At 42.4% G+C, this 25,261-nt stretch overlaps 1 long non-coding RNA gene across 1 annotated transcript in view; it reads right to left on the bottom strand.

The window, feature by feature from the left end:
* The window catches only part of LOC139760925 (uncharacterized), a 134,622-nt gene that overhangs the window by 68,793 nt on the left and 40,568 nt on the right, over positions 1–25,261 (bottom strand). The window lies entirely within an intron of this gene.

A 25,261-nucleotide genomic window follows, 5' to 3' on the forward strand; every position in this document is an offset into this window, starting at 1 on the left:
ATTGCAAACCACTATGCAAAGTGTAGGGCAAAAGTCTGAGGATAGTCATTACTTCCAAATTTGTTACTAATAGCACTAAATAAGTTTTCCAAGCAGTCTTGGTTTAATCTTCTTGTCATTCAATGTTTGACAGATAATTTTGTTCTTAAATCATGCCACAATGATCTTATTGCTAATAAGTTTATTAACCATCCATTTATGGACATGATTTGGAGATTAGATGGAGCACATACCTTCCATGTACTAACATACTGATAAAAGTTGTCACTAAAATCCACACCCAATGCTCTTCATAAATCTTTAAGATAAAGCTTAGCACTATAGAAATGGTCAAGCAATTCAACCACTTTGTATGCAAATTGGGTATGTTTTAAGGAATAGTAGTTCCAACAATATTATATAGTTGCATGGCATGGGCTATGGATAGGGTTGTATGGAGGAGTGTGCATGTGTTGGAAATGACATGTTTGAGGACAATATGTGGTGTGAGGTGGTTAGATCGAGCAAGTAATGAAAGGGTAAGAGAGATGTGCGGAAATAAAAGGAGTGTGGTTGAGAGAGCAGAGGAGGGTGTGTTGAAATGGTTTGGGCACATGGAGGGAATGAGTGAGGAAAGACTGACAAAGAGGATTTATGTGTCAGAGATTCAGGGAACAAGAATTTTTTTTTTTTTTTATTATACTTTTAGAGGTGGAAGGATGGAGTGAAAAAGATTTTGAGCAATTGGGGCCTGAGCATACAGGAAGGTAAGAGGTGTGCAAGGAATAGAGTGAATTGGAACAATGTGATATACCAGGGTCGATGTACTATCAATGGACTGAACCAGAGCATGTTAAATGTCTGAGGTAAATCATGGATAGGTCTGTGGGGCCTAGATGTGGATAGGGAGCTGTGGTTTCAGTGCATTACACATGACAGCTAGAGACAGTGTGTGAACAAATGTGGCCTCTTTTGTCCATTTTCCTGGCACTACCTCGCTGAAGCATGGGACAGGGTAGCGCAAGGAATGGATGAAGGCAAGCATGAATATGTACATGTGTAATATGTATATGTCAGTGTATATGTATGTATATATGTGTACATGAGTGGATGGGCCATTCTTCGTCTGTTTCCTGGCGCTACCTCACTGACACGGGAAATGACGATCAAGTAAAATGAAATAAATATAATACTGTCTCTTTCAAACATACCCATTTCTGCTCTCCGAGATAACAATCTCTCCTTCCACACATTCTTCATCGCTCCCTGAACCTTCACCCCCTCCCCTACCCCATGACTCACTTCCGTTTACATGGTTCCATTCGCTGCAAAGTCCACTCCCAGATATCTACAACACTTCACTGCCTCCAATTTTTCTCCATTCAGACTTACATCCCAACTGACTTGTTCCTCAACCCTGCTCAACCTAATAACCTTGCTATTATTCACATATAACTCTCAACTTTCTCCTTTCACACACCATTCCAAACTCAGTTGCCAATTAATGCAGTTTCTCACTTGAATCAGCCACCAGTGCTGTATCATCCACAAACAATAACTGACTCACTTCCCAGGCCCTCTTATCCCCAAAAGCCTGCAGATTTGCCCCTCTCCAAAACCTGCATTTACCTCCCCAACCACCCCATCCATACACAAATTAAATAATCATGGGGACATCACGCACCCCTACCACAGACTGACCTTCATTGGGAAGCAATAACTCTTCTTTCTTCCTACTCATACACATGCTTTACATCTTTGATAAAAACTTTTCACTGCTTCTAGCAACTTACCTCTGACACCAAATTCTCTTTCGACCTTCCACAAAGAATCTCCATCAACCCTAGCATATACCTTTTTACATGGTTCCATTCGCTGCAAAGTCCACTCCCAGATATCTAAAACACTTCACTTCCTCCGATTTTTCTCCATTCAGACTTACATCTCAACTAACTTGTCCCTTGACCCTGCCCAACCTAATAACCTTGCTCTTATTCACACATAACTCTCAACTTTCTCCTTTCACACACTATTCCTAACTCAGTCACCAATTAATGCAGGTTCTCACTTGAATCAGCCACCAGTGCTGTATCATCCACAAACAACAACTGACTCACTTCCCAGGCCCTCTCATCCCCAAAAGCCTGCAGAGTCACCCCTCTCTAAAACCTGCATTTACCTCCCCAACCACCCCATCCATAAACAAATCAAACAACCATGGGGGCCATCACACACCCCTACCACAGACCGACCTTCGCTGGGAACCATTAACTCTCCTCTTCCTACTCGTACACATGCTTTACATCGTTGATGAAAACTTTTCACCACCTCTAGCAACTTACCTCCTACACCAAATTCTCATAAGACATTCCACAAAGAATCTCTATCAACCCTAGCATATACCTTCTCTGGACCTATAAGTGCTACATACAAATCCATTTGTTTTTCTAAGTATTTCTCACACACATTCTTCAGAATAAACACCTGATCCACACATCCTCTACCACTTCTGAAACTACACTGCTCCTGCCAAATCTGATGCTCTGTTCCTGCTTTCTAGAAACACTCAACAAACTTATGCATCTGTATTTTGTAAACTCACCTTTAACCCCTTTGCCTTTGCACAATACATGCATTCCCCTAATCCTCAAGGACTTCAACATGATCTACACATACACTGAATACCCTTATCAAACGATCAAGAACACAGTCACCTCCTTTCTTAATAAATTCAACTGCAATACAATCCAAACCCACTGCCTTGCTGGACTTCATCTTCCACAAGGGTTTCACCACCTCTTCTCTCTTAACCAAACGATTCTTCCTGATGCTATCACTTTGTATACCAACCCAACCCAAACACCCTACATCTGCTGTATCATCAAACACATTCAACAAACCTTTCAAATACTCACTCCTATTTGTTACATCACTACCTGTTATCATTTCCCATTGCCCACTTCACCGATGTTCCAATCTGTTCTCTTGTCTTTCACACATTATTTACTTCTTTCCAAAACATCTTTTTATTCTCCCTAAAGTTTAACAATACTCTCTCACCCCAACTCTAATTTGGCCTCTTTTTCAATCCTTGCACCTTCCTCTTGACCTCCTGCCACTTTCTTTTATATATCTCCCAGCCATTTACACTTCTTTGTAAGTACTGTCCAAATGCCTCTCTTTTCTCTTTCGCTAACAACTGTGCTTCTTCATCCCACCAATCACTACCCTTTCTAATCTGCCCACCTCCTATCTCTCTCATGCCACATGCATCTTATGCACATGCCAATACTGCTTCCCCAAGTACACCCCATTCCACCCCCTCTCCCCTTACGTCATTAGTTCTCACCTTTTGCCATTCTACACTCAATCTCTCCTGGTACTTCTTCACACAAGTGTCCTTTCCAAGCACACTTACTGTGACCACTCTCTTCTCCCCAACATTCTCTCTTCTTTTTTGAAAACCTCTACAAATCTTCACCTTCACCTCCACAAGATAGTGATCAGACATCCCTCTAGCTGCCATTCTCATCACATTTACATCCAAAAGTCTCTCTTTTACACACGAATCACTTAACACATAATCCAATAATTCCCTTTGATCATCATTCCAACTCACATACGTATACTTATATATTTTTCTCTACTTCCTGGGAGTATGTGATAGAGTGTAAGAAAGTAAATTCAAGATTGTTGTGGGTAAAACTGTAAGCGGATGGAGAGAGATGGGTGATTAGTGGTGCCTATGCACCTGGTCATGAGAAGAAAGATCATGTGAGGCATGTATTTGTGAGCAGTTAAGTGAGTGTATTAGCAGCTTTGATACACGAGACCAGGTTATAGTGATGGGTGACTTAAATGTGAAGGTGTGGCAGTTGAGGGTATAATTGGTGTACACAGGGTGTTTAGTTTTGTAAATGGAAATGGTGAGAAGCTTGTGGATTTGTGTGCTGAAAAAAGACTGGTGACTGGGAATACCTGGTTTGAAAAGAAAGACATACATAAGTATACATATGTGAGTAGGAGAGATAGTCATAGGGCATTACTGAATTACATGTTAATTGATAGGTGTGTAAAAGAGACTTTTAGATGTTAATGTGCTGACAGAGGTAGATGAAGGGATGTCTAATCACTATCTTGTGGAGGCGAAGGTGAAGATTTGTAGAGCCTTTCAGAAAAGAAGAGAGAATGATGAGGAGAAGAGAGTGGTGAGAGCAAGTGAGCTTGGAAAGGAGACTTGTGTGAGGAAGTATCAAAAGGGATTGAGTGTAGAGTGGCAAATGTAGTGTAGAGTGCACATGACGTGAGGGGGAGTGGGTGAGGAATGGGATATATCTAGGGAAGCAGTGATGGTATGAGAAAGGTGGGAGGTGGGTTCATTAGAAAGGGTAGTGATTAGTGGAATGAAGAAGTAGGATGATAATTCCAGGAAAGTAGTACAAGTGACTGAGAGATGTATAAAACAAAGCAGCAAGAGGTGAAGAGAAAGGTGTAAGATTTGAAAAAGAGGGCAAATGAGAGTTGGGGTGAGAGAGTATCATCAAATTTCAGGGAAAATAAAAAGATGTTTTGGAAAGAGGTACATAACGTGCATAAGACAACAAAACAAATTGGTACATCGATGAAGGGAACAAGTTGGAAAATGACAACAGACAGTGAAGGAATGAGGAGATGGAGTGAATATTTTGAAGATTTGTTGAATGTGTTTGATGATAGAGTAGCAGATATAGGGTGTTTGGGTCAAGGTTGGTGTACAAAGTAAGAGGGTCAGGAGAATGATTTGGGGAAGAGAGAAGAGGTAGTGAAAGCTTTGTGGGAGATGAAATCGGGCAAGATGGTGAGTTTGGATGGTGCTGCAGTGGAACATATTAAAAAAAGGGGGTGACTGTGTTACTGATTGGTTGGTAAGGATATTCAATGTATGTATGGGCCATGGTGAAGTACCTGAGGAATGGTAGAATGCATGCATAGTGCCACTGTACAAAGGCAAAGGGGATAAAGGAGAGTGTTCAAACTATAGAGGCATCCGTCTGAGTATTCCTGAGAAATTATATGGGAGGGTACTGCTTGAGAGGGTGAAGGCATGTAAAGAGCATCAGATTGGTTTCCGAAGTGGTAGAGGATGTGTGGATCAGGTGCGTGCTTTGAAGAATGTATGTGAGAAATACTTAGAAAAACAAATGGATTTGTATGCAGCATCTATGGATCTGGAGAAGGCATATGATAGAGATGCTTTGTGGGAGGTTTCAAGAGTATATGGTGCGAAAGGTAAGTTGCTAGGAGCAGTGAAAAGTTTTTACCAAGGATGTAAGGCATGTGTACAAGAAGGAAGAGAAGGAAGTGACTGATTCCCAGTGATGTCGGTCTGTGGCAGGGGTTTCATGTTCCCATGGCTGTTTAATTTTTTAACAGATAAGGTGGTTAGGGAGGTAAATGAAAGGGTTTTGGAGAGAGGGGCAAATATGCAGTCAGTTGTGGATGAGAGGGCATGGAAAGTGAGTCAGTTGTTGTTCGCCGATGATACAGCTCTAGTGGCTGATTCATGTGAGAAACTGCAGAGGTTGGTGACCGAGTTTGGAAAAGTGTGTGAAAGGAGAAAGTTGAGGGTAAATATAAATAAGTGCAAGGTTATTCGGTACAGTAGGGTTGAGGGACAAGTTAACTGGAAGGTAAGTTTGGAAAAAAATTGGAGAAAATGAAGTGTTTTAGATATCTGGGAGAGGTCTTAGCATTGGATAGAACCATGGAAGTGGAAGTGAGTCACAGTTTGGGGGAGGGGCGAAGGTTCTGGGAGCAGTGAAGAATGTGTGGAATAGGAGAACATTATCTTGGAGAGCAAAACTGGGTATGTTTGAAGGAATAGAAGGTCCAACAATGTTATATGGCTGCGAGGCATGGGCTCTAGATAGAATTGTATGGAGGAGGGTGGACATGTTGGAAATAAAATGTTTGAGGACAATATGTGGTGTGAGGTGGTTTGATCAAGTAAGTAACATAGTGGTAAGAGAGGTGAGTGTAAATAAAAAGAGTATGGTTGAGAGAGCAGAAGAGGGTGTGTTGAAATGGTTTGGACATACGGAAAGAATGAGCGAGGAAAGATTGACGAAGAGGATATATGTGTCAGAGGAGGAGGGAACAAGAAGTGGGAGACCAAAATGGAGGTGGAAGGATGGAGTGAAAAAGATTTTGAGCAATCGGGGCCTGAACATACAGGAGGGTGAGATGCAAGCAAGGAATAGAGTGAATTGGAACTATGTGGTACATTGGGGCCAATGTGCTGTCAATGGAATGATCCAGGGCATGTGAAGCATCTGAGGTAAACCATGGAAAGGTCTGTGAGGCCAGGATGTGGATAGAGGACTGTTGTTTTGGTGCATTATACATGACAGCTAGAGACTGAGTGTGAACAAATGTGGCCTTTTTGTCTGCATTCCTGGCACTACCTTGCTGAAGCAGGGGATAGCAATGCTGGTTTCCTGTGGGGCAGGGTGGCGACAGGGATGGATGAAGGCAAGCGAGTATAAACATGTACATGTGTATGTATGTGTATGTAATATCTGCATATGTGCATGTAAATTTATGTATATGCTGATATGTATATGTATGTATATGTGCGTATGTGGGCGTTTATGTATGTGTATTTTTATTTTTTTTTTATTATACTTTGTCGCTGTCTCCCGCGTTTGCGAGGTAGCGCAAGGAAACAGACGAAAGAAATGGCCCAACCCACCCCCCCCATACACATGCATATACATACGTCCACACACGCAAATTACATACCTACACAGCTTTCCATGGTTTACCCCAGACGCTTCACATGCCTTGATTCAATCCACTGACAGCACGTCAACCCCGGTATACCACATTGCTCCAATTCACTCTATTCCTTGCCCTCCTTTCACCCTCCTGCATGTTCAGGCCCCGATCACACAAAATCTTTTTCACTCCATCTTTCCACCTCCAATTTGGTCTCCCTCTTCTCCTCGTTCCCTCCACCTCCGACACATATATCCTCTTGGTCAATCTTTCCTCACTCATTCTCTCCATGTGCCCAAACCACTTCAAAACACCCTCTTCTGCTCTCTCAACCACGCTCTTTTTATTTCCACACATCTCTCTTACCCTTACGTTACTCACTCGATCAAACCACCTCACACCACACATTGTCCTCAAACATCTCATTTCCAGCACATCCATCCTCCTGCGCACAACTCTATCCATAGCCCACGCCTCGCAACCATACAACATTGTTGGAACCACTATTCCTTCAAACATACCCATTTTTGCTTTCCGAGATAATGTTCTCGACTTCCACACATTCTTCAAGGCCCCCAGAATTTTCACCCCCTCCCCCACCCTATGATTCACTTCCGCTTCCATGGTTAAGTTAGGTTAGGCTGGAAACCCTCCCCTCTCGTTTTTTTTAATTTTCCAAAAGAAGGAACAGAGGGGGCCAGGTGAGGATACTCCAAAAAAGGCCCAGTCCTCTGTTCTTAAAGCTACCTCGCTGATGCGGGAAATGGCGAATAGTTTAAAAGAAATATTTTTTTTTTTTTTTTTGCTTTGTCGCTGTAGTGCAAGGAAACAGACGAAAGAAATGGCCCAACCCTCCCCCATACACATGTATATACATACGTCCACACACGCAAATATACATACCTACACAGCTTTCCATGGTTTACCTCAGACGCTTCACATGCCCTGATTCAATCCACTGACAGCACGTCAACCCCGGTATACCACATCGATCCAATTCACTCTATTCCTTGCCCTCCTTTCACCCTCCTGCATGTTCAGGCCCCGATCACACAAAATCTTTTTCACTCCATCTTTCCACCTCCAATTTGGTCTCACACTTCTCCTCGTTCCCTCCACCTCCGACACATATATCCTCTTGGTCAATCTTTCCTCACTCATTCTCTCCATGTGCCCAAACCATTTCAAAACATCCTCTTCTGCTCTCTCAACCACGCTCTTTTTATTTCCACACATCTCTCTTACCCTTACGTTACTTACTCGATGAAACCACCTCACACCACACATTGTCCTCAAACATCTCATTTCCAGCACATCCATCCTCCTGCGCACAACTCTATCCATAGCCCACGCCTCGCAACCATACAACATTGTTGGAACCACTATTCCTTCAAACATACCCATTTTTGCTTTCCGAGATAATGTTCTCGACTTCCACACATTCTTCAAGGCTCCCAGGATTTTTGCCCCCTCCCCCACCCTATGATCCACTTCCGCTTCCATGGTTCCATCCGCTGCCAGATCCACTCCCAGATATCTAAAACACTTTACTTCCTCCAGTTTTTCTCCATTCAAACTTACCTCCCAATTGACTTGACCCTCAACCCTACTGTACCTAATTACCTTGCTCTTATTCACATTTACTCTTAACTTTCTTCTTTCACACACTTTACCAAACTCAGTCACCAGCTTCTGCAGTTTCTCACATGAATCAGCCACCAGCGCTGTATCATCAGCGAACAACAACTGACTCACTTCCCAAGCTCTCTCATCCCCAACAGACTTCATACTTGCCCCTCTTTCCAAAACTCTTGCATTCACCTCCCTAACAACCCCATCCATAGACAAATTAAACAACCATGGAGACATCACACACCCCTGCCGCAAACCTACATTCACTGAGAACCAATCACTTTCCTCTCTTCCTACACGTACACATGCCTTACATCCTCGATAAAAACTTTTCACTGCTTCTAACAACTTGCCTCCCACACCATATGTTCTTAATACCTTCCACAGAGTATCTCTATCAACTCTATCATATGCCTTCTCCAGATCCATAAATGCTACATACAAATTCATTTGCTTTTCTAAGTATTTCTCACATACATTCTTCAAAGCAAACACCTGATCCACACATCCTCTACCACTTCTGAAACCACACAGCTCTTCCCCAATCTGATGCTCTGTACATGCCTTCACCCTCTCAATCAATACCCTCCCATATAATTTACTAGGAATACTCAACAAACTTTTTTTTTTTTTTTTATTATACTTTGTCGCTGTCTCCCGCGTTTGCGAGGTAGCGCAAGGAAACAGACGAAAGAAATGGCCCAACCCCCCCCATACACATGTATATACATACGTCCACACACGCAAATATACATACCTACACAGCTTTCCATGGTTTACCCCAGACGCTTCACATGCCTTGATTCAATCCACTGACAACACGTCAACCCCGGTATACCACATCGCTCCAATTCACTCTATTCCTTGCCCTCCTTTCACCCTCCTGCATGTTCAGGCCCCGATCACACAAAATCTTTTTCACTCCATCTTTCCACCTCCAATTTGGTCTCCCTCTTCTCCTCGTTCCCTCCACCTCCGACACATATATCCTCTTGGTCAATCTTTCCTCACTCATTCTCTCCATGTGCCCAAACCACTTCAAAACACCCTCTTCTGCTCTCTCAACCACGCTCTTTTTATTTCCACACATCTCTCTTACCCTTACGTTACTCACTCGATCAAACCACCTCACACCACACATTGTCCTCAAACATCTCATTTCCAGCACATCCATCCTCCTGCGCACAACTCTATCCATAGCCCACGCCTCACAACCATACAACATTGTTGGAACCACCATTCCTTCAAACATACCCATTTTTGCTTTCTGAGATAATGTTCTCGACTTCCACACATTCTTCAAGGCCCCCAGAATTTTCACCCCCTCCCCCACCCTATGATCCACTTCTGCTTCCATGGTTCCATCCGCTGCCAGATCCACTCCCAGATATCTAAAACACTTCACTTCCTCCAGTTTTTCTCCATTCAAACTCACCTCCCAATTTACTTGACCCTCAACCCTACTGTACCTAATAACCTTGCTCTTATTCACATTTACTCTTAACTTTCTTCTTCCACACACTTTACCAAACTCAGTCACCAGCTTCTGCAGTTTCTCACATGAATCAGCCACCAGCGCTGTATCATCAGCGAACAACAACTGACTCACTTCCCAAGCTCTCTCATCCCCAACAGACTTCATACTTGCCCCTCTTTCCAAAACTCTTGCATTTACCTCCCTAACAACCCCATCCATAAACAAATTAAACAACCATGGAGACATCACACACCCCTGCCGCAAACCTACATTCACTGAGAACCAATCACTTTCCTCTCTTCCTACACGTACACATGCCTTACATCCTCGATAAAAACTTTTCACTGCTTCTAGCAACTTTCCTCCCATACCATATATTCTTAATACCTTCCACAGAGCATCTCTATCAACTCTATCATATGCCTTCTCCAGATCCATAAATGCTACATACAAATCGATTTGCTTTTCTAAGTATTTCTCACATACATTCTTCAAAGCAAACACCTGATCCACACATCCTCTACCACTTCTGAAACCACACTGCTCTTCCCCAATCTGATGCTCTGTACATGCCCTCACATGCACTCAACAAACTTATACCTCTGTAATTTGAGCACTCACTCTTATCCCCTTTGCCTTTGTACAATGGCACTATGCACGCATTCCGCCAATCCTCAGGCACCTCACCATGAGTCATACATACATTAAATAACCTTACCAACCAGTCAATAATACAGTTACCCCCTTTTTTAATAAATTCCACTGCAATACCATCCAAACCTGCTGCCTTGCCAGCTTTCATCTTCCGCAAAGCTTTTACTACCTCTTCTCTGTTTACCAAATCATTTTCCCTAACCCTCTCACTTTGCACACCACCTCGACCAAAACACCCTATATCTGCCACTCTATCATCAAACACATTCAACAAACCTTCAAAATACTCACTCCATCTCCTTCTCACATCACCACTACTTGTTATCACCTCCCCATTTGCGCCCTTCACTGAAGTTCCCATTTGCTCCCTTGTCTTACGCACTTTATTTACCTCCTTCCAGAACATCTTTTTATTCTCCCTAAAATTTAATGATACTCTCTCACCCCAACTCTCATTTGCCCTCTTTTTCACCTCTTGCACCTTTCTCTTGACCTCCTATATACATATATGTGTGTGTGTGTGTGTGTGTGTGTGTGTGTGTGTGTATGATATACATATGTGTGTATATGAGTGGGTGGGCCTTTCTTTATCTGTTCCCTGGTGCTACCTCACTGACGTGAGAAATAACGATCAAGCATAATAAAATAAAAATAATACTGTTCTTTCAAACATACCCATTTCTGCTCTCCGAGATAACAATCTCTCCTTCCACACATTCTTCATCGCTCCCTGAATCTGAACCTTTGCCCCCTCCCCTACCCTATGACTCAGTTCCGTTTACATGGTTCCATTCGCTGCAAAGTCCACTCCCAGATATCTACAACACTTCACTGCCTCCAATTTTTCTCCATTCAGACTTACATCCCAACTGACTTGTTCCTCAACCCTGCTCAACCTAATAACCTTGCTATTATTCACATATAACTCTCAACTTTCTCCTTTCACACACCATTCCAAACTCAGTTGCCAATTAATGCAGTTTCTCACTTGAATCAGCCACCAGTGCTGTATCATCCACAAACAATAACTGACTCACTTCCCAGGCCCTCTTATCCCCAAAAGCCTGCAGATTTGCCCCTCTCCAAAACCTGCATTTACCTCCCCAACCACCCCATCCATACACAAATTAAATAACCATGGGGACATCACGCACCCCTACCACAGACTGACCTTCATTGGGAACCAATAACTCTTCTTTCTTCCTACTCATACACATGCTTTACATCTTTGATAAAAACTTTTCACTGCTTCTAGCAACTTACCTCTGACACCAAATTCTCTTTCGACCTTCCACAAAGAATCTCCATCAACCCTAGCATATACCTTTTCCAGACCCATAAGTGCTACATACAAATCCATCTGTTTTTCTACGTATTACTCACACACATTCTTCAAAGTAAACACCTGATCCACACATCCTCTACCACTTCTGAAACTACAGTACTCCTGCCAAATCTGATGCTCTGCATGTGCTTTCTAGAAACACTCAAAAAACTTACCAACCCTTACCCTTACCAACCGATCAAGAACACAGTCACCTCCTTTCCTACTCACATACGTATACTTATGTATGCTTCTTTACTTTCTGGGAGTATGTGATAGAGTGTAAGAAAGTAAACTCTAGATTGTTGTGGGTAAAATTCTAAGTGGATGGAGAGGGATGGTTGATTATTGGTGCCTATGCATCTTATCATGAGAAGAAAGATCATGAGAGGCAAGTGTTTTAGGAACAGTAGAGTGAGCGTATTAGCAGTTTTGATGCATGAGACCTGGTTATAGTGATGGGAGATTTAAATGCGAAGGTGTGGCAGTTAAGGGTATAATTGGTGTAAATGGGGTGCTTAGTTTTGTAAATGGAAATGGTGAAGAGCTTGTGGATTTATGTGCTGAAAAAAGACTGGTGATTGGGAATACCTGATTTGAAGAGAGATATACATAAGTATAAGAATGTGAGTGGCATGCTTGTGGCATGAGAAGAGTGGGAGGTGGGCTGTTTAGAAAGGGTAGTGAGTGGTGGGATGAAGAAGTAAGAGTATTAGTGAAAGAGAAGAGAGAGGCATTTGGACGATTTTTGCAGGGAAAAAATGCAATTGAGTGGGAGAAGTATAAAAGAAAGAGACAGGAGGTCAAGAGAAAGGTGCAAGAGGTGAAAAAAAGGGCAAATGAGAGTTGGGGTGAGAGACTATCAGTAAATTTTAGGGAGAATAAAAAGATGTTCTGGAAGGAGGTAAATAGGGTGCGTAAGACAAGGGAGCAAATGGGAACTTCAGTGAAGGGCGTAAATGGGGAGGTGATAACAAGTAGTGGTGATGTGAAAAGGAGATGGAATGAGTATTTTGAAGGTTTGTTGAATGTGTCTGATGACAGAGTGGCAGATATAGGGTGTTTTGGTCGAGGTGGTGTGCAAAGTGAGAGGGTTAGGGAAAATGATTTGGTAAACAGAGAAGAGGTAGTAAAAGCTTTGCGGAAGATGAAAGCCGGCAAGGCAGCAGGTTTGGATGGTATTGCAGTGGAATTTATTAAAAAAGGGGGTGACTGTATTGTTGACTGGTTGGTAAGGTTATTTAATGTATGTATGACTCATGGTGAGGTGCCTGAGGATTGGCGGAATGCGTGCATAGTGCCATTGTACAAAGGCAAAGGGGATAAGAGTGAGTGCTCAAATTACAGAGGTATAAGTTTGTTGAGTATTCCTGGTAAATTATATGGGAGGGTATTGATTGAGAGGATGAAGGCATGTACAGAGCATCAGATTGGGGAAGAGCAGTGCGGTTTCAGAAGTGGTAGAGGATGTGTGGATCAGGTGTTTGCTTTGAAGAATGTATGTGAGAAATACTTAGAAAAGCAAATGGATTTGTATGTAGCATTTATGGATCTGGAGAAGGCATATGATAGAGTTGATAGAGATGCTCTGTGGAAGGTATTAAGAATATATGGTGTGGGAGGCAAGTTGTTAGAAGCAGTGAAAAGTTTTTATCGAGGATGTAAGGCATGTGTACGTGTAGGAAGAGAGGAAAGTGATTGGTTCTCAGTGAATGTAGGTTTGCGGCAGGGGTGTGTGATGTCTCCATGGTTGTTTAATTTGTTTATGGATGGGGTTGTTAGGGAGGTAAATGCAAGAGTCCTGGAAAGAGGGGCAAGTATGAAGTCTGTTGGGGATGAGAGAGCTTGGGAAGTGAGTCAGTTGTTGTTCGCTGATGATACAGCGCTGGTGGCTGATTCATGTGAGAAACTGCAGAAGCTGGTGACTGAGTTTGGTAAAGTGTGTGGAAGAAGAAAGTTAAGAGTAAATGTGAATAAGAGCAAGGTTATTAGGTACAGTAGGGTTGAGGGTCAAGTCAATTGGGAGGTGAGTTTGAATGGAGAAAAACTGGAGGAAGTGAAGTGTTTTAGATATCTGGGAGTGGATCTGTCAGCGGATGGAACCATGGAAGCGGAAGTGGATCATAGGGTGGGGGAGGGGGCGAAAATTTTGGGAGCCTTGAAAAATGTGTGGAAGTCGAGAACATTATCTCGGAAAGCAAAAATGGGTATGTTTGAAGGAATAGTGGTTCCAACAATGTTGTATGGTTGCGAGGCGTGGGCTATGGATAGAGTTGTGCGCAGGAGGATGGATGTGCTGGAAATGAGATGTTTGAGGACAATGTGTGGTGTGAGGTGGTTTGATCGAGTAAGTAACGTAAGGGTAAGAGAGATGTGTGGAAATAAAAAGAGCGTGGTTGAGAGAGCAGAAGAGGGTGTTTTGAAATGGTTTGGGCACATGGAGAGAATGAGTGAGGAAAGATTGACCAAGAGGATATATGTGTCGGAGGTGGAGGGAACGAGGAGAAGAGGGAGACCAAATTGGAGGTGGAAAGATGGAGTGAAAAAGATTTTGTGTGATCGGGGCCTGAACATGCAGGAGGGTGTAAGGAGGGCAAGGAATAGAGTGAATTGGAGCGATGTGGTATACAGGGGTTGACGTGCTGTCAGTGGAGTGAATCAAGGCATGTGAAGCGTCTGGGGTGGACCATGGAAAGCTGTGTAGGTATGTATATTTGCGTGTGTGGACATGTGTATGTACATGTGTATGGGGGGGGGGGTGGGCCATTTCTTTCGTCTGTTTCCTTGCGCTACCTCGCAAACGCGGGAGACAGCGACAAAGTATAAAAAAAAAAAAAAAAAAAAAAAAAGAATGTGAGTAGGAGAGATGGTCATAAGACATTATTGGATTACGTATTAATTGAAAGGTGTGTAAAAGAGAGACTTTTGGATGTTAATGTGCTGAGAAGGGCAGCTAGAGGGATGTCTGGTCACTATCTTGTGGAGGTGAAGGTGAAGATTTGTAGAGACTTTCAGAAAAGAAGAGAGAATGTTGGGGAGAAAAAAGTAGTGAGAGTAAGTGAGCTTGGAAAGGAGACTTGTGTGAGGAAGTATCTGGAGGGACTGAGTGTAGAGTGGCAAAAGGTGAGAGCACATGACATGAGGGGAGTGGGTGAGGAATGGGATGTATCTAGGGAAGCAGTGATGGCTTGCGCAAAAGATGCATGTGGTATAAGAAAGGTGGGAGGTGGGCAGATTAGAAAGGGTAGTGATTGGTGGAATGAAGAAGTAGGATTGTTAGTGAGAGAAAAGAGAGGTGTCTGGATGATATTTCCAGGGAAGTAGTGCAAATGACTGGGAGATGTATAAAAAAAAGCAGCAAGAGGTCAAGAGAAAGGCGAGTTGAAAAAGAGGGCAAATGAGATTTGGGGTGAAAGAGTATATCATCAAATTCTAGGGAGAATAAAAAGATGTTTAGGAGAGGTAAATAACGTACATAAGACGAGAAAACAAACTGGTACATCAGTGAAGAGAACAAGTTGGGAAATGATAACAGATAGTAAAGGGATGAGGAGATGGAGTGAGTATTTTGAAGGTTTGTTGAATGTGTTTGATTACAGAGTGGCAGATATTGGGTGTTTAGGTCGGGGTGGTGTATGAAGTGAGAGGGTCAGGGAGAATGATTTGGTGAAGAAAGAAGAGGTAGTGAAAGCCTTGAGGGAGATGAAATCTGACAAGGCGGCAAGTTTGGATGGTGCTGCAGTGGAAATTATTAAAAAAGTGGGTGACTGTGTTACTGATTAGTTGGTAAGGATATTCATTGTAAATATGGACCATGATGAAGTGCCTGAGGATTGGCAGAATGCATGAATAGTGCCATTGTACAAAGGCAAAGGGGATAAAGGTGAGTGCTCAAACTACAGAGGCATAAGTCTGAGCATTCCTGGGAAATTATATGGGAGGGTATTGATTGAGAGGGTGAAGGCATGTACAGAGCATAAGATTGGGGAAGAGCAGTGTGGTTTCCGAAGTGGTAGAGGATGTTTGGATCAGGTGTGTGCTTTGAAGAATGTATCTGAAGAATGTATCTGAGAAATACTTAGAAAAACAAATGGATTTGTATGTAGCATTTATGGATCTAGAGAAGGCATATGATAGGGTTGATAGAAATGCTTTGTGGAAGCTTTTAAGAGTATATGGTGTGGAAGGTATGTTGCTAGGAGCAGTGAAAAGTTGTTACTAAGAATGTAAGGCATGTGCGCAAGTAGGAAGAGAAGGGAGTTGTTGGTTCCCAGTGAATGTTGGTCTGTGGCAGGGGTGTGATTTCCCCATGGTTGTATAATTCTCTTACGGATGGGGTGGTTAGGGAGGTAAGTGCAAGAGTTTTAGAGAGAGGGGCGAGTATGCAGTCTGTTGTGGGTGAGAGGGCATGGAAAGTGAGTCAGTTGTTCACAGATGATACAGCTCTAATGGCTGATTCATGTGAGAAACTGTAGAGGTTGGTGACCGAGTTTGGAAAAATGTGTGAAAGGAGAAAGTTGAGAGTAAATATGAGTAAGTGCAAGGTTATTAGGTTCAGTAGGATTGAGGGACAAGTTAATTGGGATGTAAGTTAGAATGGAGAAAAATTGGAAGAAGAGAAGTGTTTTAGATATCTGGAAGTGGACTTAGCATCGGATGGAACCGTGGAAGCGGAAGTGAGTCACAGGGTGGTGGAGGGGGCGAAGGTTCTGGGAGCAATGAAGAATGTGTGGAAGGAGAGAGCATTACCTAAGAGAGCAGAACTGGGTATGTTTGAAGGAAAAGAAGTTCCAACAATGTTATATGGTTGCAAGGCATGGGCTATAGATAGAGTTGTACGGAGGAGGGAGGACGTGTTGGAAATGAAATGTGGTGTGAGGTGGTTCGATCGAGTCAGTAATGTAATGGTAAGATAGGTGTGTGTAAATAAAAAGAGTATGGTTGAGAGAGCAGAAGAGGGTGTGTTGAAATGGTTTGGACATATGGAGAGAATGAGTGAGGAAAGATTGACGAAGAGGATATATGTTTCAGAGGTGGAGGGAACAAGAAGTGGGAGACCAAAATGTAGGTGGAAGGATTGAGTGAAAAAATTTTGAGCAATCGGTGCCTGAACATACAAGAGGTGAGATGCATGCAAGGAACAGAGTAAATTGGAATGATGCGGTATATCGGGGCCGAGGTTCTGTCAATGGAATGATCCAGGGAACATGAAGCATCTGAAGTAAACCATGGAAAGGTCTGTGGAGCCTGGATGTGGATAGGGGGCTGCTGTTTCGATGCATTATACATGACAGCTAGAGACTGAGTATGAACAAATGTGGCCTTTTTGTGTGTATTCCTAGCGCTACCTCACTGAAGCAGGGGATAGCGATTCTGGTTCCCTGTGGGGTGGGGTGGGGATAGGAATGGATGAAGGCAAGCAAGTATAAATGTGTACATGTGTATGTATGTAATGTCTGCACATGTGTGCGTATATTTATGTATATGTTGATATGTATATGTATGTGTATGTGCATATGTGGGCGTTTATGTATATATATATGTGTATATGAGTGAATGGGCCTTTCTTCGTCCGTCTCCTGGCACTACCTCGCTGATGTGGAAAACAGCTATTATGTATAATAAATAAATAAAAAATCTCTCTTTTTAAACCAGGTATTCCCAATCACCAGTCTCTTTTCAGCACACAAATCCACAAGCTCTTCACCATTTCCATTCACAACAATGAATACCCCATGTACACCAATTATACCCTCAACTGCCACATTACTCTCCTTCGCATTTAAGTCACCCATTATTAATACCTGGTCTCATGCACCAAAGCTGCTGACACACTAACTCAGCTGCCCCCAAAACACTTGCCTCTTTCTTTTCATGACCAGACGCATAAGGACCATAATCCATCCACTTTCAATTTTACCCACATCAATCTAGAATTTACCTTCTTACACACTACCACAAAAGTAGTGCTACTCCTTCCTTAGCTTTTGTCCTCTCACCAACCCTTGATTTTACTTCCAAGGCTTTTCCAAACCATTCTTCTCCTTCACCATTGAGTTTTATTTCACTCAGAGCCAGAATGTCCAGGTTTCTTTCCTGAAACATACTACCTATCTCTCCTTTCTTCTCATCTTGGTTACATCCACACACATTTAGACACCCCAAGCAGAGCCTTCAAGGATGATGAGCACTACCGCTTGACTCCTTCTTCTGTTCCCACTTTTAGAAACAAATACAAGAAGGGGAGGGTTTCCAGCCCCCTGCTCCCGCCCCCTTTATTCGCCTTCTACAACACGCAGGGAATACATGGAAAGTATTTTTTCTCCCCATCCCCTGCAATGTAATAACTATATTGAGGCCGTCTCCTGCTCTGTCCCATCCTATCACTTTATAATAGCTTCAGCTGAATTTCATTAACTAAGTTTCAGACCAACTTTGGAGTCTGTTTAGGTCTCCTTGTAAGTTGATGAAATCTTCCTCGCTCTTCACTTCCCTCATGACCATTGCATCATCTGCAAACACATTCAGGTATGATTTCATACCTACAGGCACATTACCTCAACCTATTTTGAAAAGGCCCCTTATGTCCTTTGTTCCCTCCAACTAAAATAATCTTTTGTCCATCGTAGGAGTTTCCCCTTTTTTCCTGCTAGGTAATCCAACTTCTTAATCAGCCTCCTATGTAGTAGACTGTCAAATGCCTTCTGGAAGTCCAGATTCAAACAGTCCATTCAGCCTACTCTTATGTCCTGATTGTGCTCACTCTCTCATAAAATTCTATGAGGTTAGTTACACATGACCTCCTCCCCCTAAAACCATGATGCACTTGCCAAAGAAAACTCACATCTACAAGAAGTCATCCACTTGCTTTCTAATAATCTTGTCCAGACCTTACACACCACACTCATTACCGAGACCAGTCTGTAGTTCAATGCTTGTTCCTAGTCTCTTTTCTTACTTGAACAAATAACTTTTGACCTATTCTATTCCCTTGATACTTTGCCTCTCTCCAGTGACATCTTGAAGAGTAATCCAAGTGGTTTATCTCCCATATCTACACACATCTTTAGCACAAAAGGTGATAGGTCAAGTCCTTTTAGTATTCTGTTATCTTTATTTGTATATCGTATATCTCAATGATACCTCCATCCCATTCCACTTCATTGGTGCTGAGGCTATGTCTTCCACTGTGATAATAATTTGAGCTTGTTATTCAGTTCCTCACATATCTTTACACTATCCTCTATAGTTTTTCCCTCTGAATCCCTTAGGCTGATTAGCTGCTACTTAACTGAAAACTGACTCCTAATGACTTTACAGAAAAGATTTGGATTTTCACCTACCATGTCCACAATATTCTTTTCAGAGTTTCTTTGTTCCTCCTTTCTCATCCTGCTGTACTTGTTCCATGATCTCTTATGCTTTGCAAATGCTGGCTGGCTGGAGTGCCATCTGTATCTTTTCCTCTGTATATCTCAAATCTCCCTTAATGTGTGACATCTTTTATCAAACTATTCTATGATCTTTTTTCCCATTCTCTCTGTATCTGAAGCTTGAGGGACCCATGCCTCTACACCTTCCCTGTAAACTTCACAGAATCTCTTAACACGAAGCCCTGATTCCTGGCTATTGATTTGAATTTGTCAATCTATGTTCCCATAGAAATTATTTGTATAGTTTCTGTCATCATATCTTCTAGTTAGGTACTGTCTCACCTCTGCTCTTTAGATGTCCTATTTTGCCACATATTCAAACTTGAGCATTACATGATTACTTCTTGCACACAATGTATCATGTATATATATATTAAATATCCATGATAGTATGTGTGAAGATAAGATCTGGCAGTAATGGTATATCAGTCCCTCTCATCCTAGTATGCTCTAGGACACGTTTATATAGAAAATTTTCCTGTATGGACTCTAAAAATCTGTTTCCATGACTACCTTTGTCCATGAAAACCCAATTTCTATCAGTCTATCTAATTTCATTTGAATTCCCAAATTAGCAGTACTTTACCATCTTTAAGAAGTGGATATTGCACTGCTTCATATAACAACTTGACTTCCTTTTTTGGTGTCATATATTTGTTCCACATTTTTCTTTGCCTTTTCTTTCATTTTCTGCTATCATCTCCTCTAGGCAGAACAGGGAATTTCCTTTTTTGCTATCATGCACTCCTCTGAGCAGAACAGTGAATATCTCTCAGGTAAACTTAGTTTTCATGATTCTAATAATACAGGTACACTTTCCTTCATATGATCCTTGAACTTCAGATCTTTACCAGTAAGTACCGAAACCGGGAGGTTTATAACGATATCAAACAACCTTTGTTTTTTAGTTATTTTGGGAGCAAGACTGATGTTTGCTGTTTTTTTTTATCATTTATTCATATATTATCATACTTAATCGCTGTCTCCTGCATCAGCGAGGTAGTGCTAGGAAACAGACAAGGAATGGCCCAACCCACCCACATACACATGTATACACATAAACACCCATACATGCACAGATACATTTCAATGTATACCTGCATATACATACACAGACATATACATATATATACATGTACATGTAGGTAGTATGTTTGAGGAAAGGAACCTGGATGTTTTGGCTCTGAGTGAAACGAAGCTCAAGGGTAAAGGGGAAGAGTGGTTTGGGAATGTCTTGGGAGTAAAGTCAGGGGTTAGTGAGAGGACAAGAGCAAGGGAAGGAGTAGCAATACTCCCGAAACAGGAGTGGTGGGAGTATGTGATAGAGTGTAAGAAAGTAAACTCTAGATTGATATGGGTAAAACTGAAAGTTGATGGAGAGAGATGGGTGATTATTGGTGCATATGCACCTGGGCATGAGAAGACAGATCATGAGAGGCAAGTGTTTTGGGAGCAGCTGAATGAGTGTCTTAGTGGTTTTAATGCACGAGACCGGGTTATAGTGATGGGTGATTTGAATGCAAAGGTGAGTAATGTGGCAGTTGAGGGAATAATTGGTATACATGGGGTGTTCAGTGTTGTAAATGGAAATGGTGAAGAGCTTGTAGATTTATGTGCTGAAAAAGGACTGGTGATTGGGAATACCTGGTTTAAAAAGAGAGATATATATAAGTATACGTATGTAAGTAGGAGAGATGGCCAGAGAGTGTTATTGGATTAAGTGTTAATTGATAGGTGCGCAAAAGAGAGACTTTTGGATGTTAATGTGCTGAGAGGTGCAACTGGAGGGATGTCTGATCATTATCTTGTGGAGGCGAAGGTGAAAATTTGTAGAGGCTTTCAGAAAAGAAGAGAGAATGTTGGGGTGAAGAGAGTGGTGAGAGTAAGTGACCTTGGGAAGGAGACTTGTGTGAGGAAGTACCAGGAGAGACTGAGTACAGAATGGAAAAAGGAGAGAACAAAGGAGGTAAGGGGAGTGGGGGAGGAATGGGATGCATTTAGGGAATCAGTGATGGCTTGCGCAAAAGATGCTTGTGGCATGAGAAGCGTGGGAGGTGGGCAGATTAGAAAGTGTAGTGAGTGGTGGGATGAAGAAGTAAGATTATTAGTGAAAGAGAAGAGAGAGGCATTTGGACGATTTGTGCATGGAAATAATGCAAATGAGTGTGAGATGTATAAAAGAAAGAGGCAGGAGGTCAAGAGAAAGGTGCAAAAGGTGAAAAAGAGGGCAAATGAGAGTTGGGGTGAGAGAGTATCATTAAATCTTAGGGAGAATAAAAAGATGTTCTGGAAGGAGGTAAATAAAGTGCGTAAGACAAGGGAACAAATGGGAACTTCAGTGAAGGGGGCTAATGGGAAGGTGATAACAAGTAGTGGTGATGTGAGAAGGAGGTGGAGTGAGTATTTTGAAGGTTTGTTGAATGTGTTTGATGATAGAGTGGCAGATATACGGTGTTTTGGTCGAGGTGGTGTGCAAAGTGAGAGGGTTAGGGAAAATGATTTGGTAAACAGAGAAGAGGTAGTAAAAGCTTTGCGGAAGATTAAAGCCAGCAAGGCAGCGGGTTTGGATGGTATTGCAGTGGAATTTATTAAAAAAGGGGGTGACTGTATTGTTGACTGGTTGGTAAGGTTATTTAATGTATGTATGATTCATGGTGAGGTGCCTGAGGATTGGCGGAATGCTTGCATAGTGCCATTGTACAAAGGCAAAGGGCACAAAGGTGAGTGCTCAAATTACAAAGGTATAAGTTTGTTGAGTATTCCTGGGAAATTATATAGGAAGGTATTGATTGAGAGGGTGAAGGCATGTACAGAGCATCAGATTGGGGAAGAGCAGTGTGGTTTCAGAAGTGGTAGAGGATGTGTGGATCAGGTGTTTGCTTTGAAGAATGTATGCGAGAAATACTTAGAAAAACAAATGGATTTGTATGTAGCATTTATGGATCTGGAGAAGGCATATGATAGAGAGATAGAGATGCTCTGTGGAAGGTATTAAAAATATATGGTGTGGGAGGCAAGTTGTTAGAAGCAGTTTTTTTTTTTTTTTTTTTTTTGCTTTGTAGCGCAAGGAAACAGACGAAAGAAATGGCCCAACCCACCCCCATACACATGTATATACATACGTCCACACACGCAAATATACATACCTACACAGCTTTCCATGGTTTACCCCAGACGCTTCACATGCCCCGATTCAATCCACTGACAGCACGTCAACCCCGGTATACCACATCACTCCAGTTCACTCTATTCCTTGCCCTCCTTTCACCCTCCTGCATGTTCAGGCCCCGATCACACAAAATCTTTTTCACTCCATCTTTCCACCTCCAATTTGGTCTCCCTCTTCTCCTCGTTCCCTCCACCTCTGACACATATATCCTCTTGGTCAATCTTTCCTCACTCATTCTCTCCATGTGCCCAAACCATTTCAAAACACCCTCTTCTGCTCTCTCAACCACGCTCTTTTTATTTCCACACATCTCTCTTACCCTTACGTTACTTACTCGATCAAACCACCTCACACCACACATTGTCCTCAAACATCTCATTTCCAGCACATCCATCCTCCTGCGCACAACTCTATCCATAGCCCACGCCTCGCAACCATACAACATTGTTGGAACCACTATTCCCTCAAACATACCCATTTTTGCTTTCCGAGATAATGTTCTCGACTTCCACACATTCTTCAAGGCTCCCAGAATTTTTGCCCCCTCCCCCACCCTATGATCCACTTCCACTTCCATGGTTCCATCCGCTGCCAGATCCACTCCCAGATATCTAAAACACTTCACTTCCTCCAGTTTTTCTCCATTCAAACTCACCTCCCAATTGACTTGACCCTCAACCCTACTGTACCTAATAACCTTGCTCTTATTCATATTTACTCTTAACTTTCTTCTTTCACACACTTTACCAAACTCAGTCACCAGCTTCTGCAGTTTCTCACATGAATCAGCCACCAGCGCTGTATCATCAGCGAACAACAACTGACTCACTTCCCAAGCTCTCTCATCCCCAACAGACTTCATACTTGCCCCTCTTTCCAAAACTCTTGCATTCACCTCCCTAACAACCCCATCCATAAACAAATTAAACAACCATGGAGACATCACACACCCCTGCCGCAAACCTACATTCACTGAGAACCACTCACTTTCCTCTCTTCCTACACGTACACATGCCTTACATCCTCGATAAAAACTTTTCACTGCTTCTAACAACTTGCCTCCCACACCATATATTCTTAATACCTTCCACAGAGCATCTCTATCAACTCTATCATATGCCTTCTCCAGATCCATAAATGCTACATACAAATCCATTTGCTTTTCTAAGTATTTCTCACATACATTCTTCAAAGCAAACACCTGATCCACACATCCTCTACCACTTCTGAAACCACACTGCTCTTCCCCAATCTGATGCTCTGTACTTGCCTTCACCCTCTCAATCAATACCCTCCCATATAATTTACCAGGAATACTCAACAAACTTATACCTCTGTAATTTGAGCACTCACTCTTATCCCCTTTGCCTTTGTACAATGGCACTATGCAAGCATTCCGCCAATCCTCAGGCACCTCACCGTGAGTCATACATACATTAAATAACCTTACCAACCATTCAACAATACAGTCACCCCCTTTTTTAATAAATTCCACTGCAATACCATCCAAACCTGCTGCCTTGCCGGCTTTCATCTTCCGCAAAGCTTTTACTACCTCTTCTCTGTTTACCAAATCATTTTCCCTAACCCTCTCACTTTGCACACCACCTCGACCAAAACACCCTATATCTGCCACTCTATCATCAAACACATTCAACAAACCTTCAAAATACTCACTCCATCTCCTTCTCACATCACCACTACTTGTTATCACCTCCCCATTTGCGCCCTTCACTGAAGTTCCCATTTGCTCCCTTGTCTTATGCACTTTATTTACCTCCTTCCAGAACATCTTTTTATTCTCCCTAAAATTTAATGATACTCTCTCACCCCAACTCTCATTTGCCCTTTTTTCACCTCTTGCACCTTTCTCTTGACCTCCTGTCTCTTTCTTTTATACGTCTCCCACTCAACTGTATTTTTTCCCTGCAAAAACCGTCCAAATGCCTCTCTCTTCTCTTTCACTAATACTCTTACTTCTTCATCCCACCACTCACTACCCTTTCTAATCAACCCACCTCCCACTCTTCTCATGCCACAAGCATCTTTTGCGCAATCCATCACTGATTCCCTAAATACATCCCATTCCTCCCCCACTCCCCTTACTTCCATTGTTCTCACCTTTTTCCATTCTGTACTCAGTCTCTCCTGGTACTTCCTCACACAAGTCTCCTTCCCAAGCTCACTTACTCTCACCACCCTCTTCACCCCAACATTCACTCTTCTTTTCTGAAAAGCCATACAAATCTTCACCTTAGCCTCCACAAGATAATGATCAGGCATCCCTCCAGTTGCACCTCTCAGCACATTAACATCCAAAAGTCTCTCTTTCGCGTGCCTGTCAATTAACACGTAATCCAATAACGCTCTCTGGCCGTCTCTCCTACTTACATAAGTATACTTATGTATATCTCGCTTTTTAAACCAGGTATTCCCAATCATCAGTCCTTTTTCAGCACATAAATCTACAAGCTCTTCACCATTTCCATTTACAACACTGAACACCCCATGTATACCAATTATTCCCTCAACTGCCACATTACTCACCTTTGCATTCAAATCACCCATCACTATAACCCAGTCTCGTGCATCAAAACCACTAACACACTCATTCAGCTGCTCCCAAAACACTTGCCTCTCATGATCTGTCTTCTCATGCCCAGGTGCATATGCACCAATAATCACCCATCTCTCTCCATCAACTTTCAGTTTTACCCATATCAGAAGCAGTAAAAAGGTTTTATCAAGGATGTAAGGCATGTGTAAGTGTAGGAAGAAAGTGATTGGTTCTCAGTGAATGTAGGTTTGCGGCAGGGGTGTGTGATGTCTCCATGGTT

The sequence above is a fragment of the Panulirus ornatus genome, chromosome 38 (genome assembly GCF_036320965.1).
Source record: "Panulirus ornatus isolate Po-2019 chromosome 38, ASM3632096v1, whole genome shotgun sequence".
NCBI classification, from domain to species: Eukaryota; Metazoa; Arthropoda; class Malacostraca; order Decapoda; family Palinuridae; genus Panulirus; species Panulirus ornatus.